This window comes from Lactuca serriola, chromosome 3 (assembly GCF_051521515.1).
Source record: "Lactuca serriola cultivar US96UC23 chromosome 3, Lser_US96UC23_V15, whole genome shotgun sequence".
Classification (NCBI taxonomy): Eukaryota; Viridiplantae; Streptophyta; class Magnoliopsida; order Asterales; family Asteraceae; genus Lactuca; species Lactuca serriola.
In genome coordinates this window covers 158,342,630-158,363,326 of record NC_136410.1, presented here as the reverse complement: position 1 = coordinate 158,363,326, position 20,697 = coordinate 158,342,630, and the positions used below count along the sequence as shown (strand labels likewise).

At 39.3% G+C, this 20,697-nt stretch overlaps 1 pseudogene; it reads left to right on the top strand.

The window, feature by feature from the left end:
* Window positions 1–15,193: 15,193 nt before the first annotated feature.
* On the top strand, window positions 15,194–19,773 carry LOC145095818 (uncharacterized; annotated as a pseudogene).
* Window positions 19,774–20,697: the final 924 nt, after the last annotated feature.

Below are 20,697 nucleotides of genomic sequence, written 5' to 3'. Positions count from 1 at the left end.
ACAGTGCTACTACTTAATGATGTGTTGTGTGTTCTATATCACTCTTTATAAGAACTTATATTCAATTAAATAATTAATATTCCTTCTGATAAATGTTAGTCTATTACTTCCTTAGAAAAAGAGTTGGTATTTGTACACGTCAATGATGCAATCCTTGTAGGAGGGAATACCCTTGTCTCCTACTCTTCAGATACTACAGTCAAGGTTTTTCTTCATGTGTAATTGATTTTATAAAATTCCTTCATTAATATTCTTATGATTTGTAATAATGATACTATACTGTGTTATACCAGATTTGGGATAGCTTTTCTGATGGAACTTGCAAAAGAACTCTCCACCAACACACAGATTATGTTACTTGTCTTGCTTCCTCAGAAAAAAATGTAAATATTTCTTCCCATTCTTATTGCATGTTCATTCAGACCTTTTGTTGAAAATTTGTCACCTCTTTAGAAGAACTCAATATATACCTTTCATAACAGAACATAATGTAAACAATAAATTGATGATAGCTCTTTTATCTACTGATTCTTATAGAGCAATATTGTTGCATCTGGTGGATTGGGTGGGTGAGGTGTTCATTTGGGATCTTGAAGCTATAGTTACTCCAGTCACCAAGAATACTGAAACGCCAGCTGTCACTGATTCTTCAAATGGAAATTCAGTGCCAGTTACAAGTCTACGTGCTGTAAGCTCAAGCAATGGCATTACATCACTCACAAATACACCTCAAGGATATGTTCCCATTTTTGCTAATGGACATAAAGAGTCTGTTTATGCATTAGCAATGAATGATACTGGAACTCTTTTGTTATCTGGTGGCACAAAAATGGTAGATTCTTCTTTTCAAAACATTCTACTTTGAAAATTCCACCTCATTATTTCAAAAATCTACTCAGTTTTATCAATGAAAATGAAAATTGCTTTTGTATTTGGATAATATTTCTATAATTGAATAGACTTTGTTCTGATACATCATGAATGTTTTTACTAAGAGTAAATTACACGAATGGTCCTTATGGTTTGGGGTAATTTGCATATGTGATGACGTGGCAAAGCATTGTGGAGATGTAGCTCTAAAGTAAGCTTTTTTTTATTCTTTTGTTACTTTAGTATTATTATTTTAAAAAAATTATAATTTTATATCTTGTTACAGATACTATGAAACTTTTCTACCATTGTTGTTGGAGGCATGCAATGACACAAACACAGATGTTCGCCAAGACAGCATAATTTAATATCAAACTATTATCATTTTATTTTTTTTTATTTAATTCTAAATAAATATATTTGTCACCTTTCAGGCTGCAGTTTATGGTGTTGGAATTTGTGCAGAGTTTGGTGGAGCTTCATTCAGACCTTTTGTTAATGCTAGGATTTGCATGTGGGTGTTTCATCTTTTTCTTTTTTCAGTCCTTTTAGTTCATGTTTTACCTTTTCATACCTTTTTTCTACTGATGTAATGACTTCTAGCAACTATTCATTGCATGATGATCAAAATGTTAAAGGCTTGAAAATTGCAACAGGACATGTGCATCTGCTCATGAATCTAATCGAGTAGTTCAGGTAGTAGTCAATGTAAGTTTCTTGATTTGTAACATCTTGTATTCAAGAAATAGCAATGTACTTTCCATACACATACACATACATAAATAGTATATTAATAATACTGTAATGTAGAATGAATTGGAAAGGGTGCGAATAGCTCTGGAGTTATAAGAGGAAAAGAAAGTTCAAGCAGAAAGAGATAAGATGCTACAAATGCAAGTGTTGCATTCTTCATTTCAATGATGGAAGCTGCTAATAAAGGAAATGGAAGAAGCCGCATGAAATAGATTTTTTGTATGAAACACATAGTAGATTAGATGAATGAAAATTTATATATTGTAAGAAATAGAATTATATGACATTAAATTTTATTCAATGGATTGTATTTTTTGTATATGGTATTTTATTTCTATTATGAGATATTAAATGAAAATTTAATTTAAAAATTAATAAATATATAAAAATATTTTTTTTAAACATTTTAATTTACGATACGCAAAAATGTGTGTCATCTTCATTTATGACACGGCCTTTCTTGACAGTGGCTTTAATGATACGCATTGCGTGTCATAAACGCGCGTCGTCTATAGAGGACGCGCAAAAGCGCGTCGTCTCTCGTTATGATAGGGCCTTCCTTGACGCGCATTTGCATCGTATGAGCGTTTTACGACGCGCAATGAGCGTCGTAAAAGGCTGTTTTTCTAGTAATGATACATCCTGTCTTCCATGTGTCGAATCTAAATTAGTGTCTGTCCGATGAAACTCTTGTAATTCCTCTTGACGAGATCGAGATCAACGAGAACCTTAACTTTGTGGAAGAACCAGTTGAAATCATGGATCGAGAGATCAAACGAGCAAAACAAAGTCGCATACCAATAGTGAAGGTTCGCTGGAATGCCAAGCGGAGACCTGAATTTCACGTGGGAGCGCGAAAATCAAATGAAACAGAAATATCCGCATCTCTTTTCGAGTCCACGATTTGTATTCTATGGTTGAATTTCGGGATGAAATTCCCTCTAACAGGGGGATGATGTGACAACCCGAAACTTTTTCTGTTATCTTGAACCAAACTCTGTTAATAAAATTTGAATTTTATTTGATTTACATCAAAATTCCTTGGTTTGGAAAAGTTATTACGTTATATATATATATATATATATATATATATATATATATATATATATATATATATTGATTACGTACGAGTCGGAACCAGATATCACGCGAAAACTTGATTTTTTCTCGAACAACATCATGTTTACGGCCTGACTGGAGTTCACGGTCGTAAACCAGTTTACGGCCATAAACTTGTTTGCAGTCAATGCCAGGTGGACCCCACCACCGACCACGAAAACCCCTATAAATATGAGACCCTACTCCCTGATTTACACTTTTATGTTCAAACACGCTCTCTTTCTCTCTCTAGACTCTTGACCGTAAACTCCCAAAAACACCCTTTTCCTCCTGAAAATCATCAAAAAGCTCCATTAGGAGTCATTTCGGAGCATTTAGAACACCTTTTAATCGAAATCCAACATCATTGTTCTTGAGTTTACAGACGTACACGCTTCAAATCATCAAATCTTCAATGGGCGTAAACTTGTTTACGGCCGTACACTCATCGAATCTTCAAAGTCCGTAAACCCCAGTTCACGGCCGTAAACCTTGTTCACGGCCGTAAACTGGCTGTTGGCCGTAGACCACTCTCGACGGCCGTACACACCTCTTTAGCTGTGAAAACTCGTTTCCTCGATCCAACCAACTCCCAGTAACATTCCTTAACCAAAAGCAAGTGTTTCTCTAACACTTTATCCATCGAAATCACTAATTTATATATATATATATATATACATACATATATATATATATATATATATATATATATATATATATATATATATGTGTGTGTGTGTGTGTGTGTGTGTATTTATTTGATATTAGGATTCCTTTAAGTGCCACACACTATAACTCGAGGATCTTCGTTTCCAGTTCGACGTTTTCACATAACAAACAGTGAGTTCATACCCCTACACTTTTATCGTTTTTATACGTTTTCAGGGGGGAATACAAGCCAAACACAAATTATTTTATGAACTAAAACAAAAGGGTTTTCAACTAGTTTAAAACTTATGCAATCGATACAATCCAACGATTTCGATAAAATATATAGATATTTTATCCCTTTTGTATTACACGGAATATAAGGGACGTTTTCTAAATATAATTGCATAGTTTTCAGAACAATTCACGAACATAACATTTCAGTCAAACTAAAATAGGTGTATTTTGGGGAATTTCATTACCAGTTTTACCGATACGAATTACTTACTTGATCAATCATATAAACTATGACAGATTTATTTTATGATATTCATTAATACGTTCAAATAACAAGAGTATAACACAAAGTAATTATTTAATTGTAATTATTTATACTCTACTAAGTATACAAACGGTTTCAATTACGAGAAACACGACACAGAACAACACGTAGACTAGTTGTTGAAAATTATGAAGTTATTTAGGGAAGTTTTTTTCTCTTGTTTTCTATTTTAGATAAGATTGCCTTTGATTTGATATCTTTCAATTAGTGTAGCTGTAATCCCTAATTTAGTGTGGCTGTATAGTATAGCTGGCCCTAATTTTTCCGTGTATATATATATATTCCTTGTATACTCTTCTTTTGAGGATACAGAAAAAACTGAGATTGTTTTTCCATCTCAAAACACGCTCTCAATTTCTACATGGTATCAGAGCATACTCTGACCTAAAGTATTCATGATGACTAATTCATCTCTAAAATCTTCTGAATCCAGTCATCATATAATCACACTTGTAACAAGAAATCCTGATACATCCCCTCCAACGAGTCACAAACTCAATGGTCAAATTTTTTTCTAGTGGTCTCAGTCTGTATTCATGTTTATATGTGGTCGTTACAAAGATGTCCATCTCACTAGAGAAACTGTGGCCCCTGACTCAAAGGATCCAAAGTTTAGAACTTGGAGGACCAATGATCATCTGGTCATGTCCTGGCTAATTAACTCCATGATAACCGAAGTTGGAGAAAATTTTCTGCTCTACAAGACTGAACGAGAGATCTGGGAGGCAGCCAAAGAAACCTACACTAGCATAGAAAAATCCTCTGAATTGTTCGAACTCGACACAAATTTGTACGAACTGCGTCAAGGTGATCTCTCTGTTACTCAATACTTCCATCTTCTTTCCTGAATTTGGCTTCAGTTAGATTTATTTGAGATTTACCCTTGGAAATGTGCTGATGATGCCACCACTTATTGCAACGTGATGAACCAAAAGCGAACTATCAGATTTCTACTTGGCCTCAACAAAGACTTAGATGGTGTTCGAAGCAGTGTTATGGGAATACACCCCTTACCAACTCCCCATGAGGCCTTCTTTACAGTTCGTCAAGAAGAAAGTCGCAAGAAACTTATGATGCTTGAATCCAATACTTACACCACCGAGGGATCTGCTCTTTTCACAAACATGTCTATTCATAATGGGAAGTCCCAAAAGGCTCAAGGTCGTCCCTGGTGTGAACACTGTAAGGTCCACGGTCACTGGAAATCTATTTGTTGGAAACTCCATGGAAAGCCGGCGGATTAGAAACCGTCGAATAGTCGTTTCAATAAAGAAAATCGAGCAAATCTTGTTGCTGGTCCAGAACCATATAACATTGAACCATACAACAGTGAAGTCCAAACTATCAAGAACCTGTTGGAGACATTGACAAAGATGATGCAGAACAACACAACTTCTGAAGCGAACACCTCTGGTACTTCTGATCAATCTACTAGCGTATTGGTTCATATAGGTAAAATCATTTATGCTCTTCATACCTCCTTTGGGAATGGTAGTACAACTTGGATATTAGACTCAGGGGCTTCCAATCATATGACATCTGAGAAAAGCCTTTTCTCATGTCTTCAACCTCAACAGTCCCGTGTTCGAATTGCTAATGGTTCCTTCTCCCCGGTAGAAGGAATTGGATGTATTACATTGTCTAATAATTCACTCTTCAATCAGTTTTGTTTGTACCAAAATTGGATTGCAATTTACTTTCCACAAGTAAACTTACTCGAGATTTGAAATGTGTAATTCTTTTTCTGCCGACTGGTGTGATTTTCAAGTGGTGGGATCGGGGAAGGTGATTGGCATTGCTAAGCAAAGCAAAGGATTATACTTGCTTCAAGAAACCCCTGATTGTGGCTTCAAGTATAGCACAAATTATGCTTTCTTCTCTAATTCAACATCTATTTCTGTGTCTTCCACACAAAATAAAGCCATGTTATGGCACTTCCGCCTAGGTCATCCCAATTTTATGTACTTAGCCAAGTTGTTTGCTGAGTTATTTATAAATAAAAAGCCACAATTTTATCACTGTGAGATTTGTGAACTTGCTAAACATACTCGAAATGTTTATCCTACAATTGGTTATAATCCTTCAAAACCATTGTCATTAATCCATAGTGATATTTGGGGACGCTCTAGAGTTAAAAATCTAAATGAGGCCCGTGGTTCATCACCTTTATTGATGACCAAACAAGAATGACTTGGACATACCTGATGAAGGAAAAATTTGAAACCTTTACCATTTTTCAGTCATTATACAACTTAATTCTTACTCAATTTCATCCAAAAATTAAAGTCCTGAAAACTGATAATGCTCGGGACTGTTTCAATACTCTCCTTGGACATTATCTTGTAGAAAGAGGTATTGTTCACACAAGTTCTTGTGTTGATACACCCCAACAAAATGGGGTAGCCGAGCGAAAAAACCGACACCTTCTTGAAGTATCACAGGCCATTATGTTTACAAATAATGTGCCAAAATATCTTTGGGGAGAAGCCTTACTCATTGCCACATATATCATAAATAAGATTCCTAGCTGAGTATTACAATTTCAAGCTCCTCGAGATATTCTCTCAAAATCACATCCTCACATTCTCTCGTTTACATCCGACCTTCCGCTGAAAATATATGGGTGTCCAAGCTTTGTCCATATTTAGAAACAACAACGGTCAAAATTAGACCCTCAATCACTCAAATGTTTATTTCTTGGGTATTCTTCTCATCAAAAGGGCTATAAATGCTACTCTCCTCTCACTGGAATAATATATACAACCATGGATGTTACATTTTTTGAAAATCAATCATATTTTCCCAAAACCAATATTCTGGGGGAGAATTCCAATGAATATCAATTTTTGGAAACTTCACATACTCCTTCTGGTGTCACTTCTCCTATTGTCACTCTAGAACAAAACACCATAAATACTATAGAAACAAGTTCTCTATTTAGTCCTCTCGAAAATATTTCAACTCTGGAAGACATTTCAAATGCTTCTCTAGAAAACAATCCAATCACACATACCTCTCCTCAAATCCGTGTCTACTCCAGAAGAAATCGCCGTTCATAACAAGTGGATCCAATCACACATACTTCTCTGATCTCTGTCACAGATGATACACAACAAAAAATGAATTCGGTTGATGATACCAATGCTACTATTGAGCCTAATATTGATGATTCTGATTTTACCAATTGCTCAACAGAAAGGTATCTGCTCGTGTACCAACCATCTGATTGAAAAATATGTTGCATATGGTAACCTTCATCCTTCTTATAGGTCATTTGTAGCTAATCTTGACCAAACACAGATTCCAGATTCCATTCATGAGGCACTAAAAATACCCAGTTGGAAATTGGCTGTTGAAGAAGAAATAAAAGCCCTTGAATCAAATGGAACTTGGACAATCACAAAATTACCTAAAGATAAACGAGCGGTGGGGTGCAAATGGATATTTTCTGTGAAATACAAAGCTGATGGAAGTGTAGACAGATTCAATGCGAGGTTAGTCGCTAAAGGGTTCACTTAATCCTATGGCATTGATTATAAAGAGACGTTCGCTCCTGTTGCCAAACTAAACACGGTTCGAGTATTACTTTCCCTAGCCATAAACAATGATTGGCCTCTTTACTAGCTCGATGTAGAAAATGCTTTCCTAAACGGTGATCTGGAAGAAGAAATTTATATGTCAATGCCTCCGGGATTTGAAAACTCCGAAGGCAATATGGTGTGTAGATTAAAAAAAATCTTTGTACGGCCTTAAATAATCACACCATGCATGGTATGGAAAATTCAGTCAAGCCATTATCTCACAGGGTTATGTTCAATGCCAAGCTGATCACACTCTATTTATCAAGACAAGTACTAATGGGAAGAAAGCTATACTAACTGTTTACGTTGATGATATCATACTAACATGAGATGATGTTGAAGCGATTAAACTTCTAAAAAGAAACTTGGCATCCAAATTCGAAATGAAGGATCTTAGACATCTCAAATACTTCCTTGGAATGGAAGTTGCTCGGTCCAAGGAAGGTATTGTTATATCTCAAAGAAAATACATCTTGGATCTCTTAAAAGAAACTGGCCTTCTTGGGTGCAAACCAACAGAAACACCCATGGATCCAAACAAAAATGGGTGTAATGAGGAAGAACAAACCCCAGTGAACAAAGATCACTATCATCGACTTGTTGGCAAACTCATTTATCTCTCTTACACTCGTCCTGACATTGCATATTCTGTAAGCATTGTGAGTCAACACATGAATGAACCAACTAAAGATCACTTAGAAACAGTCAAACGTATTCTATGGTATCTCAAGATGACTCCCGGTTTAGGCCTATAGTTCAAAAGAACAAAAATCCATGATGTCCAAGTGTATACTGATGCAATTTGGATTGCAAAGGAGACTCATCTAAAATCAACCATAGGTTACTGCTCATATGTATGGGGCAATCTTGTTACATGGAGGAGCAAGAAACAATCTGTCGTATCACGTAGAAGAGCAGAATCTGAGTATCGAGCTCTTGCACTAGGAATATGTGAAGGTATGTGGATACAAAGACCACATAATGAACTCGGGATGAGGAAAGAAGAATCTATAAAAATGTTAACTGATAGCCAGCCTGCTATTGACATTGCCAAAAATCCTATTCACCACGACCGCACAAAGCACATAGAAATAGATCGACATTTCATTTCTGAAAAAGTTGATCACCGGATAATTCAGCTCAGCTATGTTCCATCACTAAAGCTTTACCAAGAGTCAAATTTGAAGAATTTATTTCCAAGTTTGGCTTGTATAATATCTACAACCAAGCTTGAGGGGGAGTGTTGAAAATTATGAAGTTATTTAGGAAAGTTTTTATCTCTTGTTTTCTATTTTAGATAAGATTACCTTTGATTTGATATCTTTCAATTAGTGTAGCTGTAATCCCTAATTTAGTGTGGCTGTATAGTATAGCCGACCCTAATTTTTCCCTACATATATATTCCTTGTACACTCTTCTTTTGAGGATAAAGAAAAAATTGAGATTGTTTTTCCATCTCAAAACACGCTCTCAATTTCTACACTAGTTAATACAGGATTGTGAGACATCTCTTTATTGTACCCTTCGGGGTACAGGTTAAATCCTCAACATTTAGTATAGCCAGAGTCTACTGGAGGGAGAGCGTGAGATTTATGAATAGATCTATTCGGGACTGACTATCCCACACCTAAACTGCTAGCTACAGTTAAGCAGGCATTCTTGGGGTCACAAATATCATACCATACGACGCCTGAAGGAACGTCGCTAAGGTCATCAGTCATATCAAGCATGGTTATACGAACTCACAATAGTATAAACTAACCTTTGTTTATGGGATTTCATTCTTCGCTAGTTTTATTTTAAATAACAGAACTACTACACATGACACTGGAGGATTTCTAGGGATACAATACATAGTTTTATTTTAAGCAATAAAACTACTATACATACTGGTGGTAGCCAGGGTTTTCAAACAGAACATACTATACATATAGTAACGAACAAACATGTTAGAAAATATTGGATTTTCTTGGGAATCATGCATACATTTTTCAGATTTATTAACAGGTTTTCACTACAAAACATACTTATGAACTCACCAGCTTTATACTGATACGTTTTAAAAATCGCTTGTATTCTGAAGGCAACGATAAACAAGTACTCTTGTCGGCTTTTGACAAGACGGAGCATACATAGTCTCGTCTTTATATTTATGCTGCTTTTGATGTATATAAACAATGAAACAATAGATGTAAATGTTCATATTATATTGTATTGGTTGTATTTACTTTGATTACTATGATGCAATTGTTGTGATACTACACATGACGTCCTCCACCCCTGAACATTTTTGCCGTTTTGGTTTGGGGGTGTGACAGCGTATGTGGTGGATACGCGGGTTAGAGATCAGATTTAAGTATCAGAGGCTCCAGTGGTTAGGAGTTTGCTAATGTATTCCCGGAGGAGTTACCCGGAGTGCCTCCGGAGAGGGGGGTCGAGTTTTGGATCGACTTAGTGCTAGGTGTGGCGCCTATTGCCAAGGCTCCGTACCGTTTGGCACCACCAGAGATGTAGGGGTTGTCCTCATAGCTGCAGGAACTACTAGGTAAGCAGTTCATTCGTCCAAGCAGTTCCCCGTAGGGAGCACTGATACTCTTCGTCCGGAAGAAGGATGGTTCACACCGGATGTGCATCGACTACCGGGAGTTGAACAAGTTGACGGTGAAGAACCGTTATCCGCTCCCGAGGATAGATGATTTATTTGATCAGTTACAGGGTGCGTCTTGGTTTTCCAAGATATACTTGAGTTCTAGGTTTCATCAGGTCAGGGTCAGAGGGGAGGACATGGAGAAGACCACGTTCTGAACTCGTTATGGACATTACGAGTTCGTGCTGAAGCCGTTTAGGCTCACCAATGCACCAACAATGTTTATGGACCTAATGAATCGGATCTGAAGACCAATACTCGATCGCTCGGTCATAGTATTCATCGACGATATCTTAGTGTACTCCAAGGCCCGAGAACAACACGAGGAGCATCTGTGGGAGTTATCGGGAGCTCTGAGGTGGGAACGACTTTATGCAAAGTTCTTGAAGTGAGAGTTTTGGTTACGAGAGGTCCAATTCCTGGGACACCTCATTAACCAGGAGGGGATTTTGGTTGATCCAGCAAAGATCGAGGCGGTTATGCAGTAGGAGGCTCTGAGATCTCCCTCAGACATCAGGAGCTTTTTGGGATTGGTAGGTTACTACCGGACATTCATACAAGATTTCTCCAAGATTGCAGTACCCCTCACTCGTCTGACGAGGAAGGGGGTGGATTTCTAGTAGGGCCCTGAGCAATTGAAGGCATTTGAGACCCTTCGACAACGTTTGTGCGAGGCTCCAGTATTGAATCTTCCGGATGGAGTCGAGGATTTTGTGGTGTTATGTGATGTGTCCATCACAACACTGGGAGTGGTCCTCATACAGAGAGGATGTGTGATAGCCTATATTTCATGGCAGTTGAAGCCGCATGAGACGAGATACCATACTCACGATCTAGAGCTGGGGGCGGTGGTCTTTGCCCTCAAGATTTGGAGGCATTGTCTCTATGGGGTTCGATGTACCATTTACACGGACCAAAAGAGCCTAAGACACATCATGGATCAGCCAAACCTGAACATGAAGCAGTATAGGTGGCTAGATGTAGTCAAGGACTACGACTGTGAGATCCTTTCCCACCTAGGTAAAGCGAACGTGGTTGTGAACACTCTAAGCCGCAAGTCAGCCGGGTCTTCCACTTCGGCAATATGTATGAGGATATTAGTGGATGCTTGACTTGTGAGCTTGATCAGGGAAGCCTAGGCAGAGGGTATGCGTCAGGAGAATTGGAAGCTGGAGAGGATTAGGAGAGAGAACACCTGGTTTGTGTAGAATAGCTGGGGATTATTGACCCAATGCGGTCGGGTGTGGGTTTCGATGTCTAGAGGTGTCAGACAGATGGTTATGGAGGAGGCTCATCAGTGTCATTTCTGTATTCACCCGGGAGCGACTAAGATGTACCGGGATTTGAGTTTGAGCTACTGGTGGTCGTGAATGAAGCGAGAAATCGCTTGGTACATCAAGAGATGCTTGACTTGCAGGATGGTGAATGTCGAGCACCAGAGGCCGCATGGCAAGCTACAGCCTCTAGAGATTCCCATGTGGAAATGTAACATATCACGATGGACTTCATTACCAAGTTGTTGAGGATGACAAAGGGGTTTGACGCTAGATGGGTCATCGTGGATCAATTGACCAAGAGTGCCCATTTCCTGGCGATACGGGAGAGCTCATCGGCCGAGAAGCTGGCCGAAACGTATGTCTGCGATATCATTTCTTGCCACGACATTCAGGTCTCTATTGTGTCCAACCGGGATGTTAGATTCACCTCTCGTTTCTGGAAGAAGTTCCACGAGGATCTGGGCACTCGGCTGCATTTTAGCACAACCTATCTTCCGTAGACCGAGGGCCAGAGTGAGCAGACTATACAGACCCTCGAGGACATGTTGAGGGCTTGTGTCATTGATTTCGGTGGGAGCTGGGATTCCCACCTACCACTTGTAGAGTTGGCCTACAACAAAAACTATCATTCCAATATTGGTGCCCCACCTTTTGAGCTGTTGTACGGGCGGAGATGTCGCACTCCGGTCTGTTGGGGTAAGGTGGGCCATATAGTGATGGGTCAGACCGATGTAGTCTTACAGACCATCGAGATGATTCAACAGATTAGACAGTGGTTGTAGACCACACATAGTATATATAAGAGCTATGCCGATCAACACTAATCAGACTTATAGTTCCATGTCGGTGATATGGTACTCCTGAAGTTCTCGCCCTGTGATAGCTTATTTTATTTCCTTATTTTATTAGTTTATTTTTAAATTTTTAGATCTTTTTATCATTAATTCATTGTAATTTTTTTTTCTTTAGTATGGATCATACCGGGTGCTTATTATGTTGCATGAGATATTTTGTAGGTTTTTCGGTGCTTGTTGCGGTGGCGGGTTGATTGGAGACGAGCTTAGTGGGCTCTCGAGGCATTATTGGGCTTGGCGGAATCAAAGAGGAAGAATTGGGCTTTGAAAGTTATTGGCTTGGATTATTTGGGCTTGTGAAGATGGATCATAAATTTCTAATTTTGGGCTTGGAGCATCCATTTGGTGGCTAAATGATGATTGGTGCATTTCAAATTACATGGACAAGGGAGGGGGGACCAAAGGAATCTTTGGTAGTGGAAGGGTGGAGTGGCTTGGTGGACCAATAGCATGACTACAACATTTGCACGAGTGAAATTTTCGTCACGCGGTTACCCGCGCAACTGCCCAGTTTGGGCATTTTGGTCATTTGGCTTGCCATAACCCTTGGGGATCAGATCTAGAAGCTTATTCACGATTTTCCACCATTGGAGACCTGCAAGAGGCAATTTTGGGAGCTAGAAATCATTTTCCTTTCATCTTTCCAAATCTTAGGTAGTTTCTTTATGCAATTAGATTATTGTTCTTGTTACTTTGTTGCCATGAGTGGTTAATACTCTTATTTGGTTAACTTTGGCTGAAAACCAATGAATGTTTGTGGGTTTTGAAGGATTTATGTTGATTATCAATTTATTCCATGTTTATGATTCTAGATTGCAATTCTTATGCTTATTTGATGCTTTGATCATGAGCTTAATATTTGATTGAGCAATGGCTGATTTTTCATTGAGCAATAGTTGATTTATTTCATTGATTTTGCATTAGATCATTGAATTTGTCTAGAACAAAGGCTTTATGATGGTAGAAATCATCTCTAGCTTATGAATCATATCTCCTTTATGGATGTGTAAGCATTTGACATCCTCTAGGAATTGGGGATTCCTTCATTCTTAAGGCTAATTGATTTCTTGGGATTAACTGCTTCAATTGACCCATGATCATAATTAAGAAGGTGTGTTGTGGGCTTCCCCAACCTCCATACTACCTATGAGGAATCTTGGCATATCATGCTTCGTGATTGCTATAACCAATTTGGGATGAAGGATAAGCTTTGTATTAGATCCTAATGATAAACACACAAATGTTCATTGTGTTGAATTGCCTAAGTTAACCATTTATTTCCAACCCTTGAGCATCTCATCAACTTGCTTAATTGCAAGGTTTTTAGTTATTCAAGTATTTTAGTTTTCAAGTAATCAAAAAACCCCCCTTTTAGTTTAATTGTAGTTAATTAGTTTAATTTCACTAGTTCTATTGAATTGCATTGGTGATTGAATACAACCATTTTCCCGAGGATCGATACCCCTTTTTACCATTATATTACGTTTATTTAGAAATCAAAGGGTGTAATTTGCTTGGTGGGCTTGACATCCCATCAAGTTTTGGCGCCGTTGCCGGGGACATTAGTTATTGTTATTTGATTGTTTATGCCTAGGTCTACAAGAACCGGTGAACTACTCTACCATCCGGAAATTGAAAAAGAAGCAAAAAGGTTGAAAAAGTTAGCCAAACAAGCAAAGCAACAACAATTAGTTCAAGCTTCTTCCTCTTGTCCACTAATCAACATAGAAGATCAAGTTCATACTTCAAGTGATACCGACACCGAACCGAGTTCTCCAATTGTTGGTCCATCCTTTGAAGACATTCCTTTTGAAAACTACATAGCCATGAATCACACTCCACCTCACAATCCCAACCCAAACCCAATCAATAAAGATACCAATACCCCACCCCATCAACCACGACAACAACCACAAGAACCTCTCATTGATATGCCACCTTGGAATCAAGCCCCTCCTCAAAACCAACCCAATTATCAACCACCACCACAACTACAAAACCAACACTTCCACCAAAACAACCAACCTCAAAACAGTGATTTTCAAGTTCAACAAGTACATTACCCAAATCAACCCAATTACCAACACCCTCCAATGTACCAAAACCCAATGTACCCACAACAACAACCTCCTTACAACCAATACCCTAACTACCAACCTTATCCACCACCAATCTACAATCCCCAACAATACCCATATCCACCTTACCAACAACATCCCAATTACTTGCAACAAAATCCCAACAACCCCTTTCCACCCAATCCCCCTCAAGAGTTGACACTTAGACAAATGATGGAAACGGATGTTACTCACACACCTCTTGCTATTGTTTATCCCGCAAACCGCCGAGGGATTGAATTGAAGTCAAGTTTCATCCATCAACTTACCAAGTTCCATGGTTTGGATAGAGAAGACCCTCAAAAGCATTTGAAGTCCTTTCATATGATATGTGTTAGCATGTTGCCCGACAATGTGACATTGGATGATTTCAAGTTAACCGCATTCCCGCTCACCTTGGAAGACAAAGCTAGATAGTGGTTATTCAACTTACCACCGGGATCTATTCACACATGGGGAGAGTTACTCAAGGCCTTCAATAGCAAATTCTATCCCACCTCCCGGATATCAAGCCAACGAAGTGACATTTTGGGGATTCGTCAAGGGGAGAATGAAACATTTCATGATTTTTGGGAGCGCTTCAATAATTTGTGTACAAGTTGTCCTCAACACAATATACCCAAACAACTACTTCTTCAACAATTTTATGAGGGTATGAATGAAAAATATCGGAGGATGATTGATGCTTCAAGTGGTGGTGACATCTTCAACAAAACCCCTCACGAAATCCGATTACTTTTTGGTACCATTTCTCAAAATCAAAGGAATTTTGGGATTCGAAATGACATGAAGAGAAATTCTACACAAGTGGTTGGTGAAGTTAGCAACACTCAACACTTGGAATCAAAGCTCTTGGATTTGACTAATGTGTTAAGTCAAATGGTGGTGGGAAGTGGTCAACAATTGATGGTATGTGGTATTTCTGCAATGACGGGCCATTATACGGATAAGTGCCCCACACTTGGAAGTGAACCGGAAGATGTGAATGCAATGGGAGGATATCAAGGTCAACCAAGACCCGCGGGATTTCAAAACAATTTCAACCCAAATTGGAGGAATAACCCAAACAGCCCATACCCACCAAAGTAAAATCCACCAAATATTTTGATGAGACCTTAGCATCCACAATACCCCTCCCAAAAACCTCCATATCCACAAACTTCTTTTAACCCTCCAAATTACCAACAACCTCCACAACAAGGCCAATCAAGTGGTACCCATCAAATGAGCCTTCAAGAACTTGTCACTTCTCTTGCTCAAAGTCAAACCCAATTTCAACAAGAAACCAAGAATACTTTCTCCAACATTCAAGCACAAATTGGAGACTTGGCAACCGCTCTCAACAAGATAGAACAAAAGGGTAAACTTCCATCACAAACCGAGAAGAACCCAAATGTGAGTGCCATCACCCTGCGAAGTGAAGTGACCATTGTGGAACCTCCAAAAGTTGTAGTTCCTCCAAAGGAACCGGTTGTGCCAAATGTTGATAAACCCGATCCTTCCAACAAATCCATCAAACCATTGGTCATACCACCACCTTTTCCATCCCGTTTAGCTTCCTTAAAGAAACAAGAAGAAGAGAAAGAGTTTCTTGAGACTTTCCGCAAGGTTCAACTCAACATTTCACTATTGGATGCCATTAAGCAAATCCCACGTTACGCCAAATTTCTTAAGGATTTGTGCACCAACAAGAGAAAATTGAAGACAAATGAGAAGATTCAAGTCAATGAAAATGTATCCGCGGTCATCCAAAAGAAGCTTCCACCCAAATGCAAAGACCCGGGAATGTTTGCTATACCTTGTACCATTTGTGATTTACATGTTGAAAGTGCCATGCTAGATCTTGTAGCCTCAATCAATGTCATTCCATACTCGGTTTTTCAATGTCTCAATGTTGGACCTTTGGAAGAAACTAGAGTCATCATTCAATTAGCGGACAAGTCAAGTGTATTTCCAAGAGGCATGTTGGAGGATGTACTCGTTCAAGTTAATCAACTAGTATTTCCCACGGATTTCTATGTCATTGACCTTGAAGAAAAGACTCCTTCCAAGTCATCTATGATTCTCCATGGAAGACCCTTCATGAATACCGCTCACACGATTATTGATGTCCACAATGGGAAGATCACCATGGAGTTTGATGGAGAGACCATTCACTTCAACATCTTCGAAGCAATGAGATATCCTAGCAATATATCTCCATTGTATCGAGTTGATGTGATTGAGCCAATCACCCAACAATTATTCGAGTTATCAAATGGGGATCTTTTGGAGATGGTGCTTAACATGAGTCTTGACGGTGAAAGTTTGAAGAATACCTTGGATATGTATACACTGGATTCCAAAGTCGAAAATATTGTGAAGGCTTTAGAAATTACTAATTCCACAAAGAGGGATGTTTCTCAAGTTGCCTTATCTCATTCTCCAATCAAGATGCCACCTTCCATAATCCAACCACCCACACTTGAATTGAAAGTTTTACCTAGTCATTTGAAATATGCTTATCTAGGTCAAGATGGGACTATACCGGTGATTATCTCTTCTCAATTGAAAGACTTTGAAAAAAACCAATTGATTGAAGTCTTGAAAGAGCATAAAGAAGCCATGGGGTGGACCATAGCGGACATCAAGGGGATAAGTCCTAATGTATGCACTCACAAGATACTCATGGAAGATGATTGAAAGCCTAGAAGGGAAGCCCAATGACGATTAAACCCTCCCATGATGGAAGTTGTCAAAAAGGAGATAATCAAGCTACTTGATGCGGATATGATTTACCCAATTTCCGACTCTAAATGGGTTAGTCCGGTGCAAGTGGTTCCCAAGAAAACGGGAATCACGGTTGTTGAGAATAACAAAGGCGTCATGGTACCCACTCGAGTTCAAAATGGATGGAGGGTATGCATTGATTATAGAAAGTTGAATTCAAGCACGAGGAAAGATCACTTCCCTCTTCCTTTCATTGATCAAATGCTCGAGCGATTGGCGGGCAAATCACATTATTGTTGCCTTGATGGATACTCGGGTTTTCACCAAATACCCGTTGCTCCCGAAGATCAAGACAAAACAACTTTTACATGCCCCTTTGGCACATTTGCTTACAAGCGGATGCCATTTGGATTATGCAATGCTCCCGCCACATTCCAAAGATGCATGGTGAGTATCTTCTCCGAGTATGTTGAAAATATAATTGAAGTGTTCATGGATGATTTCACCGTGTATGGAAATTCGTTTGATGAATGTTTGGGTAACCATAAGAAGATTTTGAAAAGGTGCATAGAGAAAAAGTTGGTGTTAAACTTTGAGAAATGTCACTTCATGGTTAATCAAGGAATCATTTTGGGACACATCATCTCGAAAAAGGGCATTGAAGTTGATAAAGCCAAAATTGATGTCATCCAAACCCTTCCTTACCCAACATGTGTTAGAGAAGTGAGATCTTTCTTGGGCCATGCGGGATTCTATAGAAGATTCATCAAAGATTTCTCCAAGATTACGCGACCAATGTGCCTTCTTCTTCAAAAAGATATCGATTTTGACTTCAATGTTGCATGCCAAGAAGCCTTTGACAAACTTAAAGACTTGCTCACTTCCGCACCAATAATCCAACCTCCAAATTGGGAGCTTCCATTTGAAATAATGTGTGACGCAAGCAATTTTGCTATTGGAGCAGTCTTAGGTCAAAAAGAGGGCAAATCATCAGATGTCATCTACTATGCTTCTAAAACATTGGATAATGCTCAAGCCAACTATTCCACCACCGAGAAGGAACTTTTAGCCATTGTATTCGCCTTGGAAAAATTCCGGCAATACCTTCTTGGGACAAAAGTAATTGTATATTCCGACCATGCCGCATTAAAGTATCTCATGACCAAGAAAGATGCCAAACCACGATTGATTCGTTGGATTCTTCTTTTACAAGAATTTGATCTTGAGATAAAGGATAAAAGTGGTGCCGAAAACCTAGTTGCGGATCACTTAAGTCGGTTGAATGTTGGCGATTCTTCTTCTCCTATCCTTGATGAATTCCCGGATGAGCACCTCTTCCATATCTCAAATTCCATTCCATGGTATGCGGATATTGTGAATTACTTGGTTACTAAAGAAATTACTCACGCCTTTACCAAGCACCAAAAGGCCAAGTTGAAGAGTGATTCCAAATACTACGTATGGGACGACCCTTATCTTTGGAAACATTATCCGGATCAACTAATACGGAGGTGTGTTAATCAAAATGAGGTCGAGTCAATTTTGAAGTTTTGCCATGAATATGCATGCGGAGGACATTTTGGTCAAAACAAAACCATGTGAAAGGTGCTTGAATGCGGACTCTATTGGCCAACAATGTCAAGAGATACCTATCTATTTTGCAAGAGTTGTGATAGATGTCAAAGAACGGGAACCATATCCATGAGGCATGAAATGATTCAAAGCCTTATCCTTATTTGTGAAATTTTTGATATGTGTGGGGAATCGACTTCATGGGTCCCTTCCCCGTTTCGTTTGGTTATACTTATATACTCTTGGCGGTTGATTACGTTTCAAAGTGGGTTTAAGCAAAGGCTACACGACACGATGATTCAAAAACTGTAATTGACTTCTTAAAGTCAAACATTTTCGCAAGATATGGTGTACCGAGAGCCTTGGTGAGTGATAGGGGCACTCATTTTTGCAATAAAATGATGGAATCAATGACAAAGAGATATGGTGTCACACACCGGATATCAACCGCTTATCATCCACAAACAAATGGCCAAGCCAAAGTGTCAAACAGAGAAGTCAAACAAATTCTTGAAAAGACTGTCAACACTACCCGAAAAGATTGGAGCTTAAAGTTAGAAGATGCTTTATGGGCGTACCGGACCGCCTACAAAACTCCAATTGGTATGTCTCCATTCCGCCTTGTCTATGGAAAATCTTGTCATTTACCGGTGGAATTGGAACACAAGGCATATTGGGCGGTTAAAAAGTGCAATTTCAATCTTGAAGAAAGTGGAAAGCATCGAAAAATGCAACTTCAAGAAATCGAGGAGTTGAGAAACGAGTCTTACGAAAACGCAAGCATCTACAAAGATAAGACAAAAGCATTTCATGACAAGGACATCACTCAATAACACTTTATTCCGGGCCAAAAAGTTCTTCTTTATCATTCACGCTTAAAGCTATTCCCGGGAAAGTTGCGATCTCGATGGCACGGACCTTTTATTGTCATAAAAGTGTTTGATCATGGTGCGGTTGAAATTAAGAGTTTGGAAACAAATCAAATATTCAAAGTGAATGGGCACCGCTTGAAACCATTTTATGAAGGCTTTGATACCGGAGAATTCGACAACATACCATTGGAAATCCCAAATTACGAAAGTTGATGGAAGCGGGACTATGTCTTGGAAAAGACGTTAAATAAATGCAATGTAAATAAATAATGTCCGTTTGAAGTTTTGGGTGTTTATACACTTGAAGTTGGCATAAAAATAAGCATATAGAAGCCTTCCAGTAATTTTGGTGAAGTTTGAAAATTTCCAAAAATTTGACTTTTGCGCAGGTACCCGCACAGTCTTTGCGCGACCAGCCCCAGCCGCGCAGGTCCCGAGTTCCAAATTACACAAACAAGGGGTGCAAACTGATTGTTACGCGCGGCCAATACCCACCCGCGCAAGACGTTTGCGCGGCCAAGAGTAAATCACTTTATTCTTTGCGCGGCCACCTAATTTAACCCAAATCACCCCATACCCGCTCCATTCCGCTCCATGCCCGATAACCCTACCCATTTCTAACCCACCCTTATAACCCCTTTAACTAGTCGGACCCTTCTTTCACCCTTTTACCTCCCGTCAACGAACAAACGCCGCTGTCACCTCCCCTCCTGCCGATCCTGACAAGCCGTAGCCTCCGCCAAATCGCGACTGCCGCCTCCGTTTCCGGCCGACGATTCCAAGCTCCGCCGTCAACGCCTTCGATCAGCGTCTCCACCCAGCAACCGTCGGCAACCCTAATCGCGTCCAATTTTCTTTGCTGGAAAAGCGACGACTCGCCGCTGCCGCGTCCCTGCAGATCCTTTCGCTGGCGCTTCACCACCACCACCTTCCCCACTTTATTCCGAACAAACCCCTGCCATTTAATCACCGGTAAACTGCTCGGAGCGCCGACCCCCACCCTCGCCGGAAAATCGAAAATACACCCATTCCACTACCACATTTCATCAAATTTCAATTTTTCTTGGGGCATTCTTTACCAAACACTCCACCACACACCGATCTACTCTTAATTTGGGAAAATCTTATCGCCGGAAA